This window comes from Cygnus olor, chromosome 11 (genome assembly GCF_009769625.2).
Source record: "Cygnus olor isolate bCygOlo1 chromosome 11, bCygOlo1.pri.v2, whole genome shotgun sequence".
Taxonomy (NCBI): Eukaryota; Metazoa; Chordata; class Aves; order Anseriformes; family Anatidae; genus Cygnus; species Cygnus olor.
This window is the reverse complement of record NC_049179.1, coordinates 6,196,262-6,220,197: the sequence shown is the minus strand read 5'-3', so window position 1 is coordinate 6,220,197 and position 23,936 is coordinate 6,196,262. Positions and strand designations below refer to the sequence as shown.

The window sequence follows — 23,936 nt, the reverse complement described above, 5'->3', positions numbered from 1 at the left end:
ATTGCATGACACACTGTGAGAATCACAGAAGTGAATAGCTGTGGGTTAGTTGTGTGCCATTACCGACTTTATTAGGAGATTGGGTTCCAGTTGTGCCCTTCTCTGGCTTTGTTATCGACTGCACTCTAAATCTGAATTATCAGGCCCTGGTGTGCTTGTAAGAACTTGATCTTCTCAACATCTTTTTTCACTCTTTTGGTTGCTTGACTGACCTTGTTTTTATGTTAGTAGGGTTATTGATGGGAGTAGCCAATGAAATGGGTAGTGAACATGGGAAGCATTTTCAGAATGGGTTATTAAACTCCTGCCAGAGCTTGCATCTATTATAATTATCGCAAAACTTTTATGTGGCCCCATAAACTTGCATGGTGATTTATAAATGTAGGCTTAAATTTTGCTAATGCATAAGTGTGAGTTTTTTACTTGTAGGAAGGAAGTTACACCTCTGTTTACTATAAGCAGGGGTGGGATCCTTATGCCAAGGTATTCAGAAGGTACTGATTTAGACTGGTATCGCGGCACTGGGTATAAAACCCAAACATGATTAGTTACATTTCTGAATTCTTCATGAAGTTTGCTTGTGAAAATGGTAGTGGTCTAATTCTCTGAGGATCTGAATGCTTTGAATGTTTTTTAATACCAGTGGGAAAACAAGATAGTTGTCATCACGCACAGCGGAGTCTAAAGCAAAAAATACAGAACTGGGCCTTACAGAAATCTTCTTCCCAATTTTCTTAGCATATGATATTTAGGAGAAATAGCAACAGGTCTTTACCTTTCAGTGGCGGATAGTTGGATGCCACCCATCTCTACATTGTGTAAAATTCTTGCAGCTTTTGCAGCTTCTGGAGTTCAACTAGAAGAGTTCTAAGTAGCTCAATTTGATTACATTAGATTTTCTTAGACACAATTTGGCTAATTTAGATGTGATGTTCTCAACCTAAAGCCATGAGTTTCCTCTGTTTGCTCAAGGCCAGGCCTCTGCTGGAGGTGAAGGAGGCTGGGTGACCGGTTATCAGGTGCCTGAGCTGCCTGGGCCCAGCTGAAAGTCTTAACGCAGAGGGGGAAGGGGGCTGAGAGGGAGCGAAGGGGGATTACTGCCTCATTAGTTGCTCTCCTCCCTCCTTGAAGCACACATGCTCCTGGTTTGGGCAAATGTAGGAATCACAATTGCAAAGTGTGTTACTGGGCACTGCTTGTTTGTGTATTAACAATTCAACAGAGTTCAGTGAAAATAATATTCTAAGAACCATTTTAGAGCCAATGTCCTGGCTGCACCCATCACCAAAAAGTGTCTCGGGTATGATGGTTTTTTATGTACTTAAAACATTCACAAATCTGGATTAAATGTCCATGTATTCAGACATCAAAATGACAATCGTATGTAAAATACTTTCCAAAAGAGTGAAAACAGAGCAATACAAGAGGAGACCATTTTAGGTTATGGGTTTGAATAACGTGACCTGAACAAACTTCAGTTTTATCATAAGCACACTTTAAACTTCAGGGATAGGCATGAGCACATGTATATTTTCTAGATAAGGATAAATGTGAAATCATCATTAATACACTTGGTTTCACAGATTATTACAGTTTTAGGAACACAGTAAATTGTCTAGAACTGTTTTGACTACGCCATGCCAAAATAATTTGTGCCTTCTGAAAATGATATGATTTTACTCGTTATGTTTCTAAATCTTCTTGGAAAGATTTTATGTATTTATGAGGGGCTCCGCTTAAGTCATACAAAGGGAATTTTCAGGAAAATAGCTCCATAAATCTTAGGAAATGCAAAACTAACAGACATATGAAGGATTTGTATTTAGAAAAGGATCTCCCAGTGGGTTGCTCTCAGCAGAAAATGAAAAGGTCTTCTTTGCATTCAGTTGAACTATTAGTGCATTTTTTGCTGATATAAGCAGCCGTACAGGTATGGCCCCTGTCACAGTCCCAGATCTCAGTGCTGCAAATTAGCAAGGTTTTAACTTTGCTCCAAATATCATGCTAGCTCATTTTCATTATGGAAAAGGTGGAGGGGGAGGAGAATGGGACAAAACACCTATTCGCAAAGCACGTTATAATTGTTTAAGCAGGCCCCACAAGTCATGCATTTCAATTATTTGTTCAAAGCTGCCTGCAATTAAGAGTTGCAAACAAGGTTTTTGAATGCAAAGTCAGACAATTAAAATGTTTCATGAGTGCCTTAGAGAGAGAAGTTCTGAATTAGCACTTTGAATACACAAGACCTCCTGTTTTCTAATCTCCTTTCCCTTTTACTGTGAAAGAGAGAGGAGATGTATATTTTTCCCAGAATTTTTCTTTTCTTTAAGCTGGGCTGATCCTAGGGAAGATTAAATCATCCTAATCTTTGACTTGTACATTTGAATGTCTTCTGCTCCTTGAGGGATCATCCTTCTTGCTTCATAATGGTCCAGGTGCAAAAAAAAACTTCGTCCACGTCTGGCTTGTTCTCGAAGGGGGGTTGTAAATCACTTTAAGCATCTCTCCTCCCTCTTGTGCACTCTCCTTCTCCCCCCCTCCCATCTTCTTCCTTCCCCTTTGAAGAGGCAGGACTATTTTAGCTGGTGATTTGTGGCACTCAGGCGCTCAGAGTGCAACCCCTGTGCTCAGTAAGCTAAACAGACAAGATGTGGGAAGCAGTGATGCATTGGCTTGTTAATGGGAGTTCTGTGGATGTTGGTATTATAACTGTTGGTGGTGATCAGATCACAGCTGCTCCCAGGGGAAGGCCTAACTTTTTTCTCTTTAACCATACAAAACAGACTTAACTTCCCTACTCCTTTCAGGAGAGCAGTGCTACTCAGAGTTTTTTTGGGTGTGGGTAGTTTTAGGTTTGTTTGCTATGTTGGGGGATTTTTTGTTTGTTTTTCTTGTTTGATTTTTTTTTTCTTTCTAATGCCATTTAAATACTGATTGTTTGCATTTAGAATTGGCAGTTTGTGAATTTTTAACGTTTATTTTTTCCTTTATTTGCTCAGAATTCCACTGCTTGAGAGTACTGGACAGTTTTTTCCCCTTTACTTCTCTGTTAATTTTTGTCATAAACTCATTTTAATCTTAATCATCTTGATGAAAAGCAGTGCAAGCTGCTGCATCCTATTAGATGCATTTTGTTTTGTGTAGGTAAAGTAGAGAACCTGTATCACTTTAATGTAAAAAGATCTGTGGAGTAAACTGCAAGAGAAAACATCACATTAACTCATGACTTTGTAAAATAAATAAATGAAACTGTGAAATGATACACTGATTTGATTGTCATTGAACTTTCCTGGGATTTGCTGGTTTGCTTGAAGCCTTAATCCCCTCAAAAAAAAAAAAAAAGTGTGTGTGGGTCATACCACGTGTTACTGAAGGCAAAACACTTCACTAGTTAATGAAATAATCGATTTTTTGCTGCAAGGCCAGTGGTACTTTAAGGACCTTCTATCTCAGTGAGTAAACTAAGCTGTAGTTTGTGGAGTTTCCTTCTAAATGCAGCATGGTATGAGGGTCAGAGGCTGTGCTGACTTGTTTGGAGTCTTTCTCCTTGTGGGGTTGAGCATTCATAGATAGTTCTCAAAGGCAGGGATTAGTGAGCTGCAGCATGAGGACGCAAACTGTGTGCGCCTCGAGTCTGTCCCTCGGCAGCTCAGTTCATGTGGGCTGAGTGGTCTGCCCGCATGGGCCTCCGCGTATGACATGACCCTAAGTATGCTGCAGTTAGTCAAAGCACCTTCTGGCAGCCGGGTCAGGGTCTGAGAGGAGACGGGGTGGGATCTCAGTGGCAGGATAGATTATAATTCCATATCTCCCCATTGTGAGATTTCTTGCTCCTTGCTGTAAGGCTGCTGTGGTTGGCCTGTCCACCCTGCTCTGACAGCTGTGAGGTCCTAGGAGCTGTCAGTTGGTGACCGATACATCACTTGTGAGCCTCCAAGCGCAATGTTTCTCCATAGGGTTTTAACCGTCTAAGCTTCATTCAAGCAAAATTTTGGGTGCTGTGAAAGAAGTTTCTCCTGACTCTGACAAATATAGGAATGGGATGTCACTTATATCTGAATGCCACTCAGGAAGGACTAAAGTATACTAATATAAATTTTGTATTTTTTCCAAAAATGTTGTGGAAATATATTTAAAGACCCTGATTTGCACATCAGCGCTCTGTTACGTACGTATGTCAGTTCAGAGTGAATTTCACAGATGTATGTTTATGAGGAGAAGTATCTATTGGTATTAAATGTCTTTAGTTTGCTTGTATAAACAGAACATTCTCATATCTTTAAAGTAGAACCTATATACATACAAGGTTTTACACTAGAGCACATTGTGAATTAAAAGGGACACATATGCATGTCCCATGACATGCATATCACATGACGCATGAGGAGTGTATATGTGTAAAACCTCCTAAAACACATTTGATAACATTACAGTAGGAGCAAGCTGGCTGTCCTCTAGGTATGACTATGCCTGTCCCCTGTTCCTCACCAACACCACTTAAAATGGTTATGGTGCAACAAGAGTTCCATTTTGAAGTACCAGCCTAGTAAAAATCAGTTTGGACACCTCCCTGGGCTGTTGGGAGGTCTGGCTGAGTCTTGGGATGTGTCTGTAAGTACAACAGCTCAATTCAGAGTATTTCATGAAATCATTTGTGAGCTTTTCTTTATTTTTTCATTTTTGTAGATATGTTACTACTTTTCTTACCTTCATTTCAGCATTTTCCCAATATTTTATCCTTTTTCAGAAATAGGTTCAAGATCTTTCAGTTAAAAGGCTACAGACATGGTGGCTCTGACCTAAGTTCATGTATGAAATCCTAGGCCAGATTCAAAATAATACAAAAGGAAGAAACTATTTTAAAAATTGTTATGTAGTTAGTAGACTATTGAGAATGCTGGTCTGAAAGATAAGGGTCTGGAACAAGACTTGAGATTTGCAAGTCAGCTGGGGAGTGGGCTGAGCAGGGAAGAAAAGGAAGAGGACCGTGGAAGGCATTGGGACCAATGTTCTCATAAAAATTCAGGCTCTGTACTCTAAAATGCAATCCGGTCATTTCTGGCAAGGGAGGGTAGGAGACTGTGGGAGACAGGAAATTTACAGCACAAAATCTTCTTTCAATTTCATTCGCATTGAAACAGGTGGAACTTTTTATTGTTTTAACAGTAATAGTATTGTGTTTAGCATTTAATTCCTGGTAATGAAAATCACTCTGAAGTGGACATGGTGTTTATAAATGGGTTGATAGGCTAAGATACAGAAATATATGCTCAGTAGTTTAGTATTATACTGAGAAAAATTATTTACTTTAATGGCTAAAATAGGTTTTAAGAAGTCCAGACTGCAGTACTAGTGTGTGTGTATGTATACACTACTATATAGTATATATACTATAGACACACTATATACACACACACACACACACACACACACTCAGAGTCAGATAACTCTGATTTCTGTGGCATTACAGTCTGTGTTCTGTACTGCTGGAGTAGAAGCTGAGACTACATGTTGAGGTAGTTTATCACTGCCTTACCAGTTACAAAGATTATTCTGCTTCTTAGGGTTCAGTTATAGAGAAGGGGGGGGGGGGGGGAGAACGGTAAGGCAGAGCAGGGTTCAAATGGGGTTCCCAAGCAGAGTTGAGGCTGATATTGCAGTCATCTATGAGCCTTCCTTTGCTTCAGGTATCGGGGTGTCTGTCCTACTATGTCAGTTTTGGCTCAGGTATGGAGTTAGGCTTTCAAGAAAGAGCAGTCTGAGGCATACAGTGAGACAGGGACTCAAAATGTTTTCTGAGGGAAGCTGGGGGATTTCTCACCTCATTATTCTTTATCCTGAGGATGTGGCAGTGTTCCTTACCTAGGTTTGTGTTTGGTTTCTTTTTTTTTTTTTCCCATCTTTTCCTGCAGAGTTAAATAAACTGTTTCTGCATTAATGAATCAGGGATGCTTGCTATCCAAAGATTAAGGGGCCAAGTCACTATGTCTTGCTTAGTGTGGCTATCCAGCAAGTATTCAAATTTCTAGAATACTGCTGACAACAGCAGCTATTTCTTCCCACATGGTATGTATTTTAAGCACAGGTAGAAGTTGTGGAGGGAAACTGAGGTTAGCCATTATCTGTGATGCAGGCAATCGGTTATTGTTACTGGAATACTTGTACTCAACTTCGTTCACGGCTGTCCATCAGTTTGCATTTTCTCTAATGCCAGAGATTTCTTGGGTCTCTTAAAGTACAATTGCTTTTTCTTTATTTAGTAAACTGTGAAATGGGAAATTTGTGACTGAGTTCTGAGAGAGAATGGCTGCAGACACAGCTGGCCGGTGATGAGCTGTGACCTAAAATACCAGGTCCTACCAACTTGCAGAGCATGCATATTTTTCAGATATTCTTTTTGTTCAACGGCAATATCAAACATTAGAGTCATCATGCGGTTGTAGCAAAGTTTGGTCCCTTAAAGATGGTGTGTTATCTTGGGATTGTCACTGTGGCAGGCAGGAGTTCCCCAGGAGGTGGCAAGGTGCCTCACCATGAAGTCCAGCATTTCTTCTGGTGGGGTAGAGTACTGTAAGTTAAATGCTGGCAATCCTTGCTGGAGTTTCAAGCAAATGAAATAGTATTTTCTTCTTCGGTGCATCAAAAGCAGCTGTAGAAATTAAGAGAACTGGCAGAAAATTTAAATCCTGGCCTGCATATCAAGTTTCTAGCAAAATTTTCACTGGCCTCAAAGTTACTTGGATATTGTTTCTACTGTGACTCTGGTGCCAGGAAGAAAGTTTGTCCCTAAATGAAGACAGCATGAGCTGCTTCGACTGCCCAGGCCAAAGAAACATCTAGGGGACACCAGCTAATTTTGCCACTGATGTCTTAATAGTTTCAAATAAAATAACGAAGCCATAGCATGGACAATAATAGTGTGAAGTGCTGGTTTCCAGAGCAAGGAGCTTAGCAAATGCTACTTGTGCTGAACCTACCATCCAGTATTTCAGTGAGAATCCATCAATAATCTTACCACATATAATATTTTTGCTAGGCATATTTGTCTGCCAGGGCTACAGATCTAGTGACCCTGAATTTCTCTCAGTGTGGAGAACCGAAGCAAGCACAGCTTCTCCAGTCTATCCCAGAGAGGACTGAAGTTCAGTCAGAAGGCAATTATGCATGAATCTGGAACGAAAAACATGGTTAGTTGATTGGCCGTCCACAGGGGGGTATTTTCAGTTCTCTGCTTGCACCTCCCCATTTCCGCACTGGGTCTCTGTTCCTCTGCTAGAGAGCCTTATTGCTGCTGGACAGTAGGGCCAGAAAAAAGACATTTGCCCTATACCCTCACACCTTGCCATAGCAATGCCGTGTTCACTTTTGATACAGTAATTACAAGTAATTCTGGTCAACAGCTGTGATCAGGCGCGGCTCTTATATCTTCATTACACTGTGCAAACATTAACTAAATAATCCAGACGGGACGGAAGGGTAGGTGGGAGTTTTAACTGTCAGCAAGGGAATACTTCTTGGGCACTGCTCTCTGTCAACAGCTACTGCCCCAGCCCATGCTGTCTGGGTGGCTAATCAGGCAGAGTGCTGGTATCCAGGAGAGTTAATCACCCGGGACAGCTGCCTTCTTTCCCTACCACCCCTTTGTTGCTTCAGTAAAATGGAATTATTCAAGTACTATTTTCAGATGTATGGGACTGTGAATTTCCAGTGTGCCTAGAACGATTGTCTCAAAATTGGTAGGCTTTTGGCTGAAAGGCAGGCAGTATAAATCTGGCCTTATTTTTGCGCACAGCCCCTGCTCTCCTACCTTCAGCTAAGGGGATCGGCCCGACTTAGCAACGTCAAAGCAAATGCATGTGCTGCTTATCCAGTGCTGCAGAGCAGGTACCGCTGCGAGAGTCCCAAGGAGCCTTCCAGTTGTCCACACGCGTATGTCAGTTAAAGCCGGCTGCTCTGCGGGGCTTGCATTTTATTTTTCTTCAGGAAGCCAAGCACAGGCTGTTTGTTGCTTTGTTATTTCTTCTTGGTTTTTGCTTTACATATCATTGTGTTCATAGTAAAGCATCAGCTCCTTGGTGAGCATTGATAGGGTATTGAGAGAGCTTTCAAAGCTCTGTTAGTGCTGTGAGTTTTTGCACTTGAGTGAGTAAGGCTTCCTTCACATTGTAAAAGGGAAGTAGCACATTCAGTGGTGAACTTTGCAAATAGCAGAGCCAAATGCTGAGCAGCAGCTGCACCTTTAGGTGCCTTTGTCCTGTTAGCAGACCCAGAGGAGAAAACCATGAAAGTCTCACTTATCTGTTTATCTGGCTTGCAGCAGTCTGATGCCTTCTGCCACCTTTACTGATAATGGTCCCTTTGAAGTTGAGTGCAAGTGTGAATTTATGGTTTTGTAAAGACTGGATTCCAGAACAGGTCATAAATTACCTTGTTAGACAAAGGCTTCTGGGGAAACAATATTGCCTTACAATCCCTCACTGTGTCATTATCCTGATGCATTTCTAGCATGGCAAATAATTGACCACAATGATACGCTGGCCACTTCTCCAATCAAGCTTTAAAATTGTTTGCGTAAACTCTTCTAGCAGGAAGAGCATGTTATGTAGCTATAGTACGTTCTCATCGTCGCTCTTAAAACGAATCTTGAAATAAGTCTAGGTGATTGTTTACGCTTAATATTCTGAAGCCAAAGACAATTAGGACCTTTATTTGCTTGAAACAACATTTGTTTAATTTACGATTGTTTCCTTTTAAAAAGAAAAGCGTTTTGAAATAAGATCCATTTCAGGTTTTCTCAGGAGGTGAGTAAAGAGCAAAATAATGCAGGAGAATGAGAGAATGTATGAGCTATGGATGAATGGGCCAGATCCTGATGATTACCTGCTTTATGGAGAGAAGTGGCCTGATCTGCTGCTCAGATAAGCTCTAAGCCAAGCTGTGTGGTATTATACAACCAAGAGGTCTATATTGGAAATTCATGGCTATCTTTGATACTCTGTTGTTTTCCTGGACTTGAGCAAAAAGTGAGTTTGCATTTGGCTGGACAGCAGGTATTTTTTTGTTCTTTTGTTTGTTTGCAAGAAGGAGGCATGCTTAAAATAGTTTATGTATATGTTCGGTTGTCATACTGAAGTCTCTGTTGCAACAAAGTTATTGCTTTCCTTTTGAAATGGTAGATTTTGTGTGGTTTTTTTTTTTTTTTTTTTTTTTAGGTTTTCCGGTTTTAGTGAGGGTGACAGGAAACCAGAAGCATAGTCATGGTGTGCATGGGATTTGTAGCCTATCTGCCACAAAACAGTCTGGACTGTTAGCCAGGTTCCTCAGAAAGGCCTCATCCCAGTGATTTACCACAGGGGGACTCCTGGGAGATGCTGGGGGGGTTGCATTGGCCATACAGTAAGGAAGATGCTCTGTTGATTTTTAAAGTTGCTGGGTATATAGGCATTTTTGAAAGTCCATTAGTTGTATAACTAAGTTTTTATCACCTAAATACCTTTAAAAAAATCTGACTCACTGCTTCTTTATTAAAGACTTCTACGGTTCCAAACCAGACACAGAGACCTCTGCCCTTTTGAACATTTGTATTTCATACTTGCTCTATCACTGTCCCTCATGATCTGAGATCCCCAGGGCAGTTGTGGTTCAAAATTAAATTGTTAAATATCTTTAGATATACTTGTCTGTAACATAACACAAAGTGATTCTTCAAGAGAAAATGAAACTGCATTATTTCATAATCATGGTGTTTTTATTTCAGGTTATATTGCTTTAGTTTACATTCATGTATCTAACTCTGTTTGTAAACATTTATAGTTATATGTCTAAAGAAATCGATTCATTTATGTTTCCCTTTTAGTCCAAAATAGAGTCTGGGACCATCTTCCAGCTCAGGAGGAGTTTGGAGCTTTCTTTGTTTTCTGAAATGTACAGTCTTACTCTGTCAAAAGGCTAAAGAGTAGGCATGGTGGAATCCTTTGCTTAGAGTGCTAGAGAAGATTTTGTATGAGGATTTTCGACTGCCTTGTAACTCTGTGTTGGTCTGTTTCCGCTCCATTCCTGCTCTGTTCCCTCTCTCCCTCGAGTCCTCAGTGCTGGCAGGTTTCTCTTGTCATCTGTTACTGAAGTGGCAAAAAATTGGCTGGTAATTACTTCTAGTTCATCTGTGATAAAGCACAAGCTCATTTCTGTTATTCCATTTTCCTTCCCAGTTCTGTTGCCTTATGGACTAAGCCCACTGGAATGGTGACTGCAGTGTCCTGGGGGCTGCTAGGCTCCATTTCTGGCTGCTGTCTCTGTGAGCTATTAATAAGTAAATAAAAAGAAATGTCTGTGCCTGTTCTTACTGAGGGTTGAAAAGGAACTGTAGTGTGAAAGGAAAAGCAAATAGACAAATAATGGAATAATCACTGCTACAGACATACCAGGACATCTGTGAAAACACTGTGTATATCTGTTCCAGTAAATTTCTATTGAATTATTCTCATTCACTGTCCAGCATAAAAAGCTTTTAAAGTCTTTCTGAGGCTTCACATTGAAATGCTCCTGTGTGCCAGCATTGTGTGATATCCCAGAACAAGATATGTCTTGATGTATGTGACACACACAGTAAGAAATTAGAAAATAAGAGATTAGATCGATTCCCTTTGACAGTTTGATTTCTGTCCAATCCATGCTTTTGTCAGATAATTAGCAGGTCAGGTATGGTACATTTGAGGTGCAAAGGCTCTTACAACCTGTAGACAGTTATTTTGTCATGGAAGGCAAAATACACTGTTAAAAGAATCTGCAGAAAGTTAGGTTGCTAGGACTTTGACACTTCTGAAGAGAGATCATAGAAAAGGTTTGAATTGGCTTTAAGGCAGGACCTAACAAATGGTTGTGCGGTTGTACAGTATGGGGGATGAAGTAGTAACCTTGTTATTTTATCTAAGAAAAGGCTTGCTATGCTGAAATAGCACCGGAGACTGTTATTAGAGCTATCAGAATAGGTGACACACGTGAAATGCAAAGATACTACTAAGCCACATACTGAAATCTTTGTTTCCTTCTGTGAAAGCTCAAAAGATCCTTAAATGCTGGAACTCTGGAATCATTTGCTATTAGTTTTTAACTTGGATGCACTTTCTTAATCCTAGCATTTAATTGTCTGATACCGAGGTTGTAATGAATGGTATGCAAAATGCAGATCACAAACCGTGTATTTGATGCATGCTGTAAGTTGGTTTATAATTCTCGAATCAGCAAGGCTTCTATCTCTAGAGTTGCTCTCTAGTGTTAGATAAGAAGATGAAAACCATTGCTGACCAAGAGGTAGTTATAATACTGTCATCTAGAGGAATCTGCAGGGTCACTTTTCAGCTCTGCAGGACTTTCAGCATTTTATCCTCCTGTAATGTGAGAATTAGACTGTTGAGGATGTAAGCGGTTTTATTTTTCCTCATGTTCTTTCTGTTTTCAAAGGAAGGCCTAGGTTCACGAAGTAGACTGTCCTGTTAACACCATTAGTCACAAGAACATAGTAGACACTGATTTGTATTATGATGGGAGGAGAAATGGTGCCATATTTTCAGTGAAAGACTTCTAGAAATAACCTCGGTCTTCTAGGATGACCTTAAATATAAAATGCAATTGTGCCAAATCTAGACTCAAATTTTGCAAATCATTATGATAGTAAAGTGTGACCTCTCCCTACCCTTCTCCCCCTCCTTTTCCCTCTCCCCCTTTGAAAGAACAATGTGGGTTTTTTTGTTTGTTTTTCCCCAGTAAATACACATGGACTCTAGTAATTATCAGTCTGATTAAGGATTTTTAAATTTGACCTACTTTACAACCATTCACTACAATTTAAGCAAAATTGATGACTTTTGCCTCTACTCCGTGTGCTGCAAGTCCACAGAACTGTTTCACAAGCACAGACAGGGAAATTACTAGAAGAAAAGGAAAGAATAAAATTACTGAGACTGTATATGTCAAGCAAAGCAAGAGATTGTGAGGCTTCTTTAATTGGGAAACAGCATTGCTGATTAGTTAGAGCAGAGGAGAACCAGATCTCTGAGCTAATATTGGGCTCAATTAAGTTCAAACCCTAGACAGATGTATCTAGAAAATGGCCCCAATAACTGTGACATACCTCAAGGGAAGGGAGGCAGGCTTAACTGATGGTCAGAAGGCACTTGAAAGGCTTCATCAAGAGAGCTTCAATGTTGTGTTAGTGTCGATGAATAGTTAAGGTTTTTACCCTAAAATTATTGTTCTTCAAATTTACTGTGTGCTAATGACAGGCTTAATTTTTTTCCTAAGTGCTGCTGCGTTGTTTGAGCTTGCAGATCACTGCAGGTATTAAGAAGGTAAAACTGAGGTCAAGTCAAGTGTTATTACTGTTTGACAATATTTTTGCTAGAAAGTTAGCGAACTTCTAGTATGCCATCCAGACTTTGTATGATAAATGTTAGTAATAATGAAACTGAACAACTGAAGCCATGCAGCCTTGTCAATTCATGCCAGATACATATCGTTTGGTTTATTACAGATACAGTCTTTGATCTTTCTTATGTTTGAAGACTTGATTAGGCCCATCTTGTTAAAGACATAGCACATGAAAGTTGGGAATCGGTTCCTTTAATAGCAAAACTCTAGAGAAAGGGTTCCTCAAATTAAAGAGTAGAAAATGCTTCCTAAGGGCTGTGCAAACCTTCCCACGTTCAGTATGAAATGTGTTTGCAGATGTTTCTGTGCCAGAAAGGTCTGTCTTTGCTGTTTCTGAGTGGTGCTCAGAATTCTGGATTTGGCTTTGGAAGAGTTGCTTTCTGAGCCAACATAAACAGATCTCTCTGTGTACCGAAGCATAAGGTGATTGTGCATACTCTGCATGCTCGTACAGGGGAAGGATGCATGCAGGCTTATTAAACTAGGCCATGAGTCCAAATAGCTGCAGTGAAAAATATTGTTGTACATACTTGTCCCTTAAGTCTCTATTAGTGTGTGTGTGTGATTTGAATTCAGAACTTGTCAGTGCTCCATCATGGTTATCTGCGTGAGCGAGAAAAATGGAGCTCCAGGTTTTTCACCTCTTTGCGTGTAAGACACTGCAGGCTGGCAAACACAGCAGGAGTGTTAGAGCCAGGGATCCTCCTACCTGCATCACATGCGTGCATGAGATTTTGTGAGTGAATGCTGAACACATTCGGATGTGGTATGATGCTGCTCCCAGCTATTTCATTTATTTAATGTTAACTGTATTTCCTTTGGTCCAGGCTTTTCCAGTGTTAGACAGAAATGAATTTATACATGGAAAGGAAATAATGATTAGCCTGAAAATATCATTTCCACATCAAAACCCAGAAAGGCTTGATTACCACACTTGTGTGCTGTTACTCTTCCTGTTACTTGGTTATAGGGTCATACAGAAAACTACATTCTGAAGAGAATGCAAGTTCTTTACCAGCTGCTGCTCCTATTCCTAAAATCTCACCTCCGGATTTCCTTTATGCCTTATGTTCCATAAGTAGAAAGGAAAAAAAAATATTTTGTGCTGCCTACTCTGCCAAAAAAGTAGGCTCAAGATAATGGCCAACCTTGCCCAAAGCAGTCCTTACAAGTCCTCTTGGATAAACATTTTCTAACCAGCTGCTAGAGAAATACAGTTTTAGAAAGGCTTTCGATGGAACTAACTGAGAGCTTTCTTGCCTGATTGTCCTCAGAGTCTTATTTTGCTTCATTTCAGTGTTGTAGTAGTTGTTGCAGTGTTGTTGTAGTTGTGGCAGTGTTTAATTACCCTCATCCTCACTAAGATGTTCAAAAATCTAAGTTGTTAATGTGTGCTGGACAGATCAATTTTACAAGCTTGACATAACCTTATGAAATGTTATTGGGCTACTGAAATAATTGGACTAATTTTTCAAAAGAAAAAAAGTTCTGTAAAAGCTGTGTAAAAACGTTCTTTTAGGGAGTGAAATGACACTATGGATTTTACACAGAAGGCATTGAAATGCTGCCATTATTATCAGCATAGATAACTATCCATAGATAGATAGAGCACCTGTGTTATGCTCCAAATATAAAAGTCAAGTCATTAATGACCCACATACATATTCTGGTGGAAGAGAGCAAGGGAATTCAGATGAACATGAGATGGCACATATTTCCTGCACAGCACTGTTTTTCTTTCCTAATAAAATACACAGAGGTTGTAACACCCGTGAAGAAAAGATAATCAAGGAGAAGAAATAAAGTAAGAATATTAAAATTATATTCTAATACATTATTTTTTATATAATTTCATACACATTATTACATACGTACAGTATAGTGGCTGACCAGTAAAACTGTGTGAAGTATCCACTGAAAAAAACTTAAAGTATTTAACCTTTGCTGGAGTTTTAAGTTTTCTTGGCGATGAAGGGAATCCTGTTCAAAATCTTGTGGTTATGAAAACTTAATTTGGACAGAGCAATTTGTCCATAGCAAAATACTCAGTATAAAACTTCAGTATACGCTCTTTTGTAAATTCAGTTAGTCTGCACCTTCCTTGGATCTCTGGGGATTTCATTTCAGCTTGCCTTCCTTGGGTCAGTGTGATTTGGGATGTTCAGTTGCTTGTAGGATTCTTTACTGATCATGTTGATTCTTCATGAAAGTCTCTCAGATGCTGTAGTTTTAAGGTTCATAAGGCAGTACTTTTCACTGGCCATAGGAATGGGGAGATTAGTTTTCAATGTACTTTCAGAATGGATATTTGCAGCATTAGAACTCACTAACTGCATTTCATTTGAACTCCTGTGTTAGACAAGAATTGCTGTGTTGTAGGCTTTTATTTGTAGATTTGCATTGCAGATAATCTGTTTGCCAAGGACATTGATATGGTGGAAGATAACTCAGTATGTTCTACTGAGTAGCATTTTGCTATGGTAATTCTACGGTTGGTGGGGAATTTCTCTCTTCCTTTTAGTGTCAGCAGCCAGGGATGTAGTAAAATGGAAAATCAAAGAAAAGCGTGCTTAATGTGAACTGTGTTTGAATAGATGTTTGCCTGTAGGAGCACAAATATTTCTTACTTTTCCAGTGTAGCCTGTTTTTATATTAAGAACACATTGTCTTCTTGCATCATTAGTTTTGCATCTATTTACAAATGTTAAAAATCTTTGTTTAAAAGAAAGTTTGTGACAGTGAATTTTAAATATCATGTTATTTTTTTAATAAGCAACAATCTGAAAGCTCCTGAAGTAAGGCTCTGCAATAACTCCCTAATTACGATGGAGGGGTTGCCCTTCTGAGCACTCTCCAGCCCGTGTAGGACCAGATTCCAGAACCTGGCCAACTATTCCGTTGGGAAAGGCATGCAAAGTATTAGGTATGTAATTTTGTCAGTTTGGATTGCTAGCCTAGGGTTGTTTAAGAGCAGGTGCTAAGAATAGGTGCATCAGTTCAATGCTTTGTGATGAAGGTGATTTATGATGGGAGGTTTAAGGAGAAAAAGAAAATTATTGCAAGTCAGATGAACAAAAGGTGACTGTAATTAAGCATGTATTAAGCATCGGCATTACAGACTCCTCAGCCTCTGACTTTTTGTTTGCTGTCCTTTCCTGATACTGTTCTGCTCTGGCTAGTTGTATTAAATCCATACAAAGGAGCATATTCTGTGTTCCTAGCTAGCTTTTTATAGTGATCAAGCTGGAATGACCTTTAAAAAGCCAGATAATATTTTATTTACCTTTTTTCTCCCATTTACTGCTAAATGTTAATGAAGGTAAGAGATTCAAATCCTTGCAAATAAAACATTTTAATTGACTTAAGTGTAACCATAACAGTAAATTGGCTACTTTATATGGAAAAGCTTTTCGGTATTGTTGAAACATACTTGTACAGTCCTTTCTTCTGTCCATAGACTCAGAAATTAGTAGCAACCATTTCATTTGTTTCCAGTGACGGAGGGTTTGAGAATGTTTTGTGGATGGATTTCACCAGGACTGGTTGCTGTAATCTGGAGCTTCCCAAATGTTCCCCTGAGACACTTCCACTCAGGCAGTCACTGATTAGTGTCTAACATGAACCTAATGGCAGTTACAGCGTCCAAGGCTTTCACTCACTTCAGCTTTTCGAACTACCTGTTCATATATGGCAAACTTAAGTCTTGTCTCTTGTCTAGAGATGTTAATAAGTTTGGCCTGGTATTTTAGCTAGTCTGAACTTAATTTCATCAGTGCTTTAAGGTCAAATTATCATTTTATTGCTGAATTCCTGGTCTGTGGAAGTAGTTGAAAACCTCTTTTTGTCTTCCTAGGAAATGTCCTCCAAGCAGCTAGGGTGTCAAAGTTCCTGTTGCTCTGTGTGGGCTTGGGAAATCTCCTACAGCTGCGGTAAGCCTTTTGGTTTGTATGTTAGGAGGATGGAGGGGGATGTGTGGAGGAGTTGAGTCTAATCTTGCCTACTAAACCAACCTGCTTGGCTGCAGTGGTGCTAAGAACCATTCTCTGCTCTGCAAGCAGTCTGCAGCCTTGACTGAGCTTGTTTGAAGCGCAGCGATCTGGGTGCTGGTGAGGCCTTGCGTGTGTTACAGCATGGGGGCAGAGCTGCTGCCACAGCCAGAGCACCAGGCAGCCTTTCCAGGTGAACAATGAGACCTGCAGCTTAGCTTTTGCTCTTTGGGATCCTAAGGCTGTATCAGAGCTGGTCTGTGTTAGAAGGAACAAGCTGCTTGGAATGAACCTCTAGAGATTTTTACATATGAATATTTCTCATTCTTTCTTTGTGTTCTGGTTTGGGGTGGTGGTAGTGAGGGGTGGTACTATATATGTTATTGCTGAGATCAACTTGGAATAATACAGTGCAGTCTCCCACTTAAAGCCTGCATGAATTGCTATCTCAGTATGCAACTACCTACACTTAGGTGTTCAGAGTAGCAACCTGCTGACCTCAAGAAAGGAAAGACCAAATAAATTTGTAACTCTGGACCAATTTGGAGCCATTTTAGTTTTGTTTTAACCAAAAGAAAAGCATCTGCTGATAAAAGCAGAATCAAGTCCTTAGGTTGCTGTATAATATGAAATGAAGTATACTTTTGGGAGCTCAGTAAGAGCTGATGTGCATCAGGGCTGCTGTCAGGACCATATGCTTCTTTTCAAACAAACAAACAAAAATACATAAAAGTTGGCTGAGTCTCTACTTCTGCATTAAACACATTATCTTGTCTACCACTAGAAACAAGTTTGCTTTTGTAAAAAATATCAGATATAGGATTTGGGCAGTGGTTAAAACTGATTGAATAGCAAGTAATATGTTTAGTGAATAAAATTCGTCAAGTGTCCTTTTTTCTCAGAAGTTTTGAAAAAGTGTCCATTTCAGACTTCTTTCCTCTTCCCTTACAATGACAAAACAGCAAAAACTACGGGAGAGGAAAATAATAGTTGAGCATGTTCAGATGTGGTTTAAAGAAATGAAGTATTTTGCCTAGAAAGAGTATATTTTTTAACTGAATAATGTTTATTCCACATTGGGGTGATTAATTCAAAACATGAGAAACAATTTTTATCCAACATTTGTGGCTTCACATGGCATCTCCATGGTATAATCCCCTCCTCTGCCAGTCGAGAAGTCCCTCTGTTCCTGCAGCTCAGGGAACATGTGATGAGAGTCCTACCCCTCCCAGCATTCCTCTGCAAATAAATCACGTGCCTTCTCTGTGGTGTGTTTCACGGCTTAGTGCAGAATGAGTCCTTCCCTTCTATTGTTCAAGTTACTCTCTAACACAGCATCTAGAAAGATGGAAACGTGAAATTTAGAGTAAACACAATGTTTAAAATAACAGGATTCAGGAATGAGGCTGGAGCAGAGCTCAGCTCTCATTGCTCTCTGAGCAATCTACTGTTATCAAGTAGATTGTATGTGTACACATGTGCACACGTATCTTTACATACTCTGGTCCAAGACTAAAAGAGTTGTCTGGTGAGACAACTCTTTGATGCACACTTCCCAGCAGAAGGATGTTCTGGTCGAAAATGTGACAGTGATAAATAAGTAAGCAGATAATTTTTTTCTAAAATTGCATGGAATAATGTAGTTAACCAAGGAAAACTATTTTGTCCTAACTTATTTTGAGCTAAAGGTATAGGTAATTTATTCATAAATTATTGCTGTCCTGATGTAACTCATAGCAATCTCCTCTGGTAACTATGATTTACAACTTATTACTGTACAGGAATGGACATAAAGAGGTAGGATCCTATGTTGTCTCCCTGTCAGACAGTCCAAGGAGGCTGGGAGCAGCAAAATCCAGCCTGGTGTTTCACACTGCTTACACAGCTCCAGGTAATACAAGAATTTTCCAGTCCCTTGGAAGAATTTACTTTGCTGCCAGCCTTTAAGACTTTTGCATGTACTGGATGCAACTTTATCAGCTGAATCTGTGTTCAATCATATATACTCTTTCTATGGAGCAGTGCTCTACTTGCTATGTTGAGGTGACTGCTGGGAATGCCATGGAAGCTTAGCTATATTTGTGCTTTCCTGTTTGCTCTTCAGAATTATTGTCGCAAAAATAACACAGCATATGGTAGCTGGTAGGAGTTGGTTGGTTGTTTAGTCAGGAGGTTTTCTGGAGGACATGAGCTGGATATTCTAATTTCAGCATTTGTACAGAGCTGCTCTGACCAGAATGAGGGGTTCCTTATGTAGAAGCCACATCTTTTTAAACTTATTTTCCAGGCAACGTGATCATTCTTCAAGGATGAAAATAAGTCGGTTCTTCACTCAGGGGTTGAATTTTATTATTATTGATAAGTTATTGGATCATTTTGAGGTTGATAATTAGATATTTGTATTAAAATAAAGAATGATCTATGAGTTTATTTTATTTAAAGGTCAGATCCAACCTATTAATTTAAATTCAGCTACAAGCTGATTGTTTAAGGAACTTCATTTTTACAATCTTCAGAACTGTAATGTACTCAGCTATGCTCCTCAGAGATAGATTTCCAAAATCTTTACTGACTTGTATATCTTTGATTTAGAAATCTAGCAACTTACTTGGTTTAGGAGTTGATTTACCAAAATGATCCTAAACATTATTATCCTTTTTTTTTTCCTATCCATTATTATGCAGCACTGCCTTCCAGTGGAAGGACTTATCCATATTTTCTTTAAAGAATGCTGAATCAGAATACTGAATCCTCTGGTTGTTACACCCTTTTCTCGTTTGACTTGCCTAATTAACTTGCAACCTCTTCAGGGCAGAGACCAGCTCTGATTTATGCCTTTTCATAAAATAAATATGGTACGCACCTACCTGCTAGGTGTTATCCAACTAAGAAGCATATAATCTTCAACAGCTTTTAGCAACAACGCCTAAAATGTTTCTATGTGAGCTCAACTTACCCCGTTGCATTCAGAGGAACTTTGTGCATATTTAGAGCTGGTATTGATTTGTGTGTACTGGGCTGAAGTCTGCAAAGGCATCTGGGGAGTTTAGTCCCCTGAGCAGGTCACCATCCGATCACCTGGTGCTCAGAAGCTCTGGTAACAATCTCATTCAACTGAACCTCAGCAGCATTTCAGAAGAAGGTGCTCTGTACAATGTTTTCATCCTTATGTAAAATCCTCCCAAAATATTTTAACTGCAAATCTCTTTGTAGAAAAAAAAAAAACACAACAACAACAACAAAAAAAAACCTTTTGAAATTAATAAAAAATTGAAACTGCAGGGATTTACAAACTTGGCTAGACTTGTTTGCTGCATGTGACTGAACTATAGTTAATCCACTCAAAACCATTCTTGTCTCCAGAGACTCACGTTGCCTGTATATTGCGAGCAGCAACCTGAACAGTACAGAATTCACTAACATCTTGTAAGAAAATCACTTTACAAGTTTGGGAAATTTGTTTTGTAGAAAATAGCATTAATGATCCCGTGAGTGATATGTTTGGTGAAAGCTTTGAGGTCTCTGTGGACCCTTTGAACGTGGCAGTAAGCTGAAATATCACTGACCACAATTTAGAAAAGCTTTGAGGATTCTAAGTTTTCTGTGTACTGCATGCAGCTATTAGAAAATAAAATTTGGCAAAAGATTGGATTTCTCAGGATTGTTCTGTAAATCAAACCAAAATCAGATTGAATCCTTAGAACAAAGGCAGATATATTTTGCATTTGAATATAAAACCTATCAAGTGGGTGGTAGGGAGAGAATGGGTAAATAAATACAAAACCTCTTAAGGGTTTCTTTCTGGGTTGGTTTCAAGAATGTCCCACAAAACAGGTTTTCATGGTTGTATGGGGCAATGTGATGCCATTCAACTTTCTTCCCTTTCTTTAGAATTTCTGAAGTAACTGTTGAAAACAGCTTCTGGGCTTTTACTAAAATAGTTTCCAGAGATGAGGAAAATGAGAGAATGCATATACAATCTTAGACAAACGATCTGCTCATATATTGAAGCCTGGATTGTAAAATGACTGCTGTGCCTTCCAATGAATGAATATTCAGTGCTTCCCTGCTGGGTTGGCTTTTCCTATTTGAACCAGCTACTGTTCTGCACTGTGATTCACTTGTTACCAAATTAAACTCTTTACACACATGGGAGATCCAACTTTATAACGTCAAATTTTTGAAGTGCTTTCTGGTCAGCCACTGTGCCTGTCACAATCTTCATAACGCACTGAATTAAGTTTAAAATATCATCCATGTGTGTTGTTTTCTCTTGGCTGTTCAGCAGCCCTTCTGTACATCACACATTTTTCTGTTGACACTACGTATCGCTTAGCAACCCAGTGAAAGGCCCTATATGCATTGATTGCACACAATTGTCTTTATGGGGTGGAAGTGTTAAGTGAATAAACCCCCACGGGTGACCAGACGGTCATTCCTCTCATGTTGATAATCTGTTTACATCAAAATATTGTTTACTCAGCTCTCTGATCTTCAGGAATTTACATGAAGCTGAAAGAATACAGTTAACTCCCCACACTGACACACAAGTATGAGCTGTATTTGCGTTCTCAAAGATGGATAGATTAAGAAGAGGAGGATTGTTTTGTTTTTAACTTAGCTCTCCCAAATAAAGCATTAAAATGCATTTGACAGTTAACCACAGATGATAATGCAATCTTTATGCTGTGATTCTCATCATAATGGAGAAGTTACAAGGTTGTCACTACACCATAAAGAAAGAATCTTTCCTGCAGTCTTAGTGCTCTTTTCTGCTTTCCTCTTTGTAAGCGGAGTTACCAAATTACCTTCTGAGAAGTTTGATGGTTTATGCTTATTTTTGTGTACAGAGTGAATAGCTGAGCTTTTACTGCCCATTTTTCCTGACCATAAAGTAGTCCGGATAGACAAATTATTTTAAATTCTTCATTTTTAGTTTAGTTTTGCTTATTATATTTTTGGTAATTACTGCTTAGGAAAAAAAAGAGAGAGAGAAGAAAGATATTTTTTTTGGTTTTTGTTTTTTGACAAGTAACTTTTTACACAAACAGAATTTTTGTGAGGGCTTTGGAAAGTCAGTAGAAGAATTCAATAGCTTATATTGCCAAGAAAAAAAGAGAAAAAGAAAAGCAATTTTGAATATTTTTTTCCTATTTGGACAATTCTGAAAGATTTGGATGGAAAATCCTTCTCTTCGAAAAGAATCCAAAAGCACATACCCTGAAGGAGGTGAAGTAGCAGGAAAATTGTAATCTGTTACTGTGAATTTTTCCATGTTTTTTTATTATTATTTGTAAAGGTCATATTGTAGCATCTGTCTCAATAAGTTAAATAAGTTTAGTTGTATTCAGGGAGCCAGTTATATTTGCATTTTCTGTCTTTTGTTTTCTAAGTAGTAAAATATTGCAGTCTGAATCTTTACATACTTCTTTCACGTAATATTTTAAAAGATTGCTTATCGGAGTAGCCTGATAAGACCTTTAACAGGACTTTGGAAATCATCGACATAGCATGGAGTAGCTATACTGGCAGCACAGCTTAAGTATTTTGAGCTTGTGAAATGGGAGCTGGGCCACACGCATGTATGTGTCTTATTACAATGTGTGTTTTCTGAAGTCAATTTAAATCAATCTTTGCAAAGTCTGAAGAATAAATGATCTGGATTTCTCATTATGTTCCCCATCTTGCTCCCATTGAAGTCTGTGCATCCAATCCTAGTCTACTGAAGAGAATAGTCCTATTGAGTCAAATTGATCCTTGGTGAAGTCAATGGAGTTATGCCAGTGATTAATTTGGCTCATTAACTTCAATGAAATTTCTCAAGTGAGTAGGGCAGTTAGAATTTGACTTGATGATGAAATTCTTGTTGCCTTCCCTGAGAGTAAGGCTGAACCTGACAATGTGGTCACTAACAGTGACTAAACAAAACGAGCAAGGATTTAGCCAAACTTACAGGTGTGTGACGACCTTAGAATACGTATAGCCTGGGTCGGTGGGCAGAGGAGGTGGCTACAGGCTGCTTCCCTCTTAATGGCTCTCAGATAAAGCTAGTTTTTATATGCTGGAAGATAAAGTTGATAAATTAGTTTTTAGTGGAATCATCTAAAAACTCTGTCTTTCTGAGCATTAACTATGAAGCTGATAGCTGTAGCCTAGTTCTACAACTAAATGAATGGCCGCTTCTATAAACATTTCACTGTTACAAGTTGGATTTTTCACAGCATTAACTTTAACAACATGGGTGTTTGCTGTGGAATAAAACTTTAAATTGATGTTTTGCTATTTTGCTAGTTAAAAGGGGAGAAAATAAAATGAAGCTAGAAGTATAATGGATTCTGTGGTAAAATTGTCATCTGATACATAGGGGCATATTGAGAATTAATTGGGAAAGCCAGAAGAAAATAACCACTATGGTTTCTTAGGATATCTTTTCCATCTTTATGGCATGTTGAGTTTTGTGTATTTATTGCTTTATTCATTCCGTAATAGAAACAGGTACTCTTAAGTATCCTGTATGGGTTTCAAATATGTTTTCTTCTAAAATCTAATTTACACAAAATACTGAATTCACATCTCAAAAACTGTTGATCTCATGGGAATGAACTTGAAAATGCTAGGAACACCTTTGAAAAGCTTTTTTTTCTTTGTCTTTTAAAAGCTAGTTTGTATTTCTTTCTAATTGAAAAGAAGCCAGATTTAGTTCCTTGTTTTCACGTATTTAAAAGTTTGATAGCTCAAGCCAAACATTTCTAAGGCTTTCTTTGTAAAAAATTAATTAGTAAATGGCACTTTTCCTTCCCTTAAGATGCAGTTTTCAATATACTATAGGTGATGATGTTTGCCACATTTCATTGTATTCCATTGCCATTTAAAAAAAAAAATAAATCATTAAATAAGAAAGGAGGTGGGGGCAGGCTGACAAAATTTAAGGACTCTGAACTGTGTGTAGTGAAGGTATGCAGTAAGGAGCTGTAGTGAAGTTGCTGAACCTTTGTTTGGATTGTGCTGCCTTCTGCTTTATTGTAAACCTGCTCTAAACCTCTAATATCTTTGTTTGCCTCTGTATTTTTTCCATTCTGACAAAATTCTTGGCCTTCTAGGTCTAATGATGTTGACATATTAAAATGGTAGGGAGAAGAGTGCGAATTGAGCCCCTCCTCTTAGCTAAATGTTATCTGCTTAGACTAATATTGCAATTGCCACCCACTGACATAATTTGTTTCACAGTCACAGCCTGGCAGCATGAATCAAATGTTGACATTCTAATTTCATGCACACATGGGTGTTTGGCTGAGCAGGCCTCAGCCTCTGAGCCATTCACGCCATACCTGTGTAAATCAGGGAGACAAGGCCTTTTCACAGCAGCCCAAGGGGAAGTTGCTACCTTCTTGCAAAGTGCAGGGGCTGTTGAAAGCCGTACAGCCCTTTTTTTCCCCAGGAGCTGATAACTTCTGCAAGTAACGGTACTGGCAGGCTTGACAGGGATGTTTACAGAAGAGTTGTGCTTAACATAAAATAAAAGTA

At 38.9% G+C, this 23,936-nt stretch overlaps 1 long non-coding RNA gene across 1 annotated transcript in view; it reads left to right on the top strand.

Moving 5' to 3' along the window:
• Nucleotides 1-19,223, top strand: part of LOC121076169 — a 96,095-nt gene extending 76,872 nt beyond the window's left edge. The window contains exons 6-8 of the long non-coding RNA XR_005823372.1: nucleotides 15,200-15,349; nucleotides 16,280-16,355; nucleotides 18,194-19,223. This is a non-coding gene — a long non-coding RNA (uncharacterized LOC121076169). The remainder of the gene's footprint in view (nucleotides 1-15,199; nucleotides 15,350-16,279; nucleotides 16,356-18,193) is intronic.
• The last annotated feature ends 4,713 nt before the right edge of the window (nucleotides 19,224-23,936 follow it).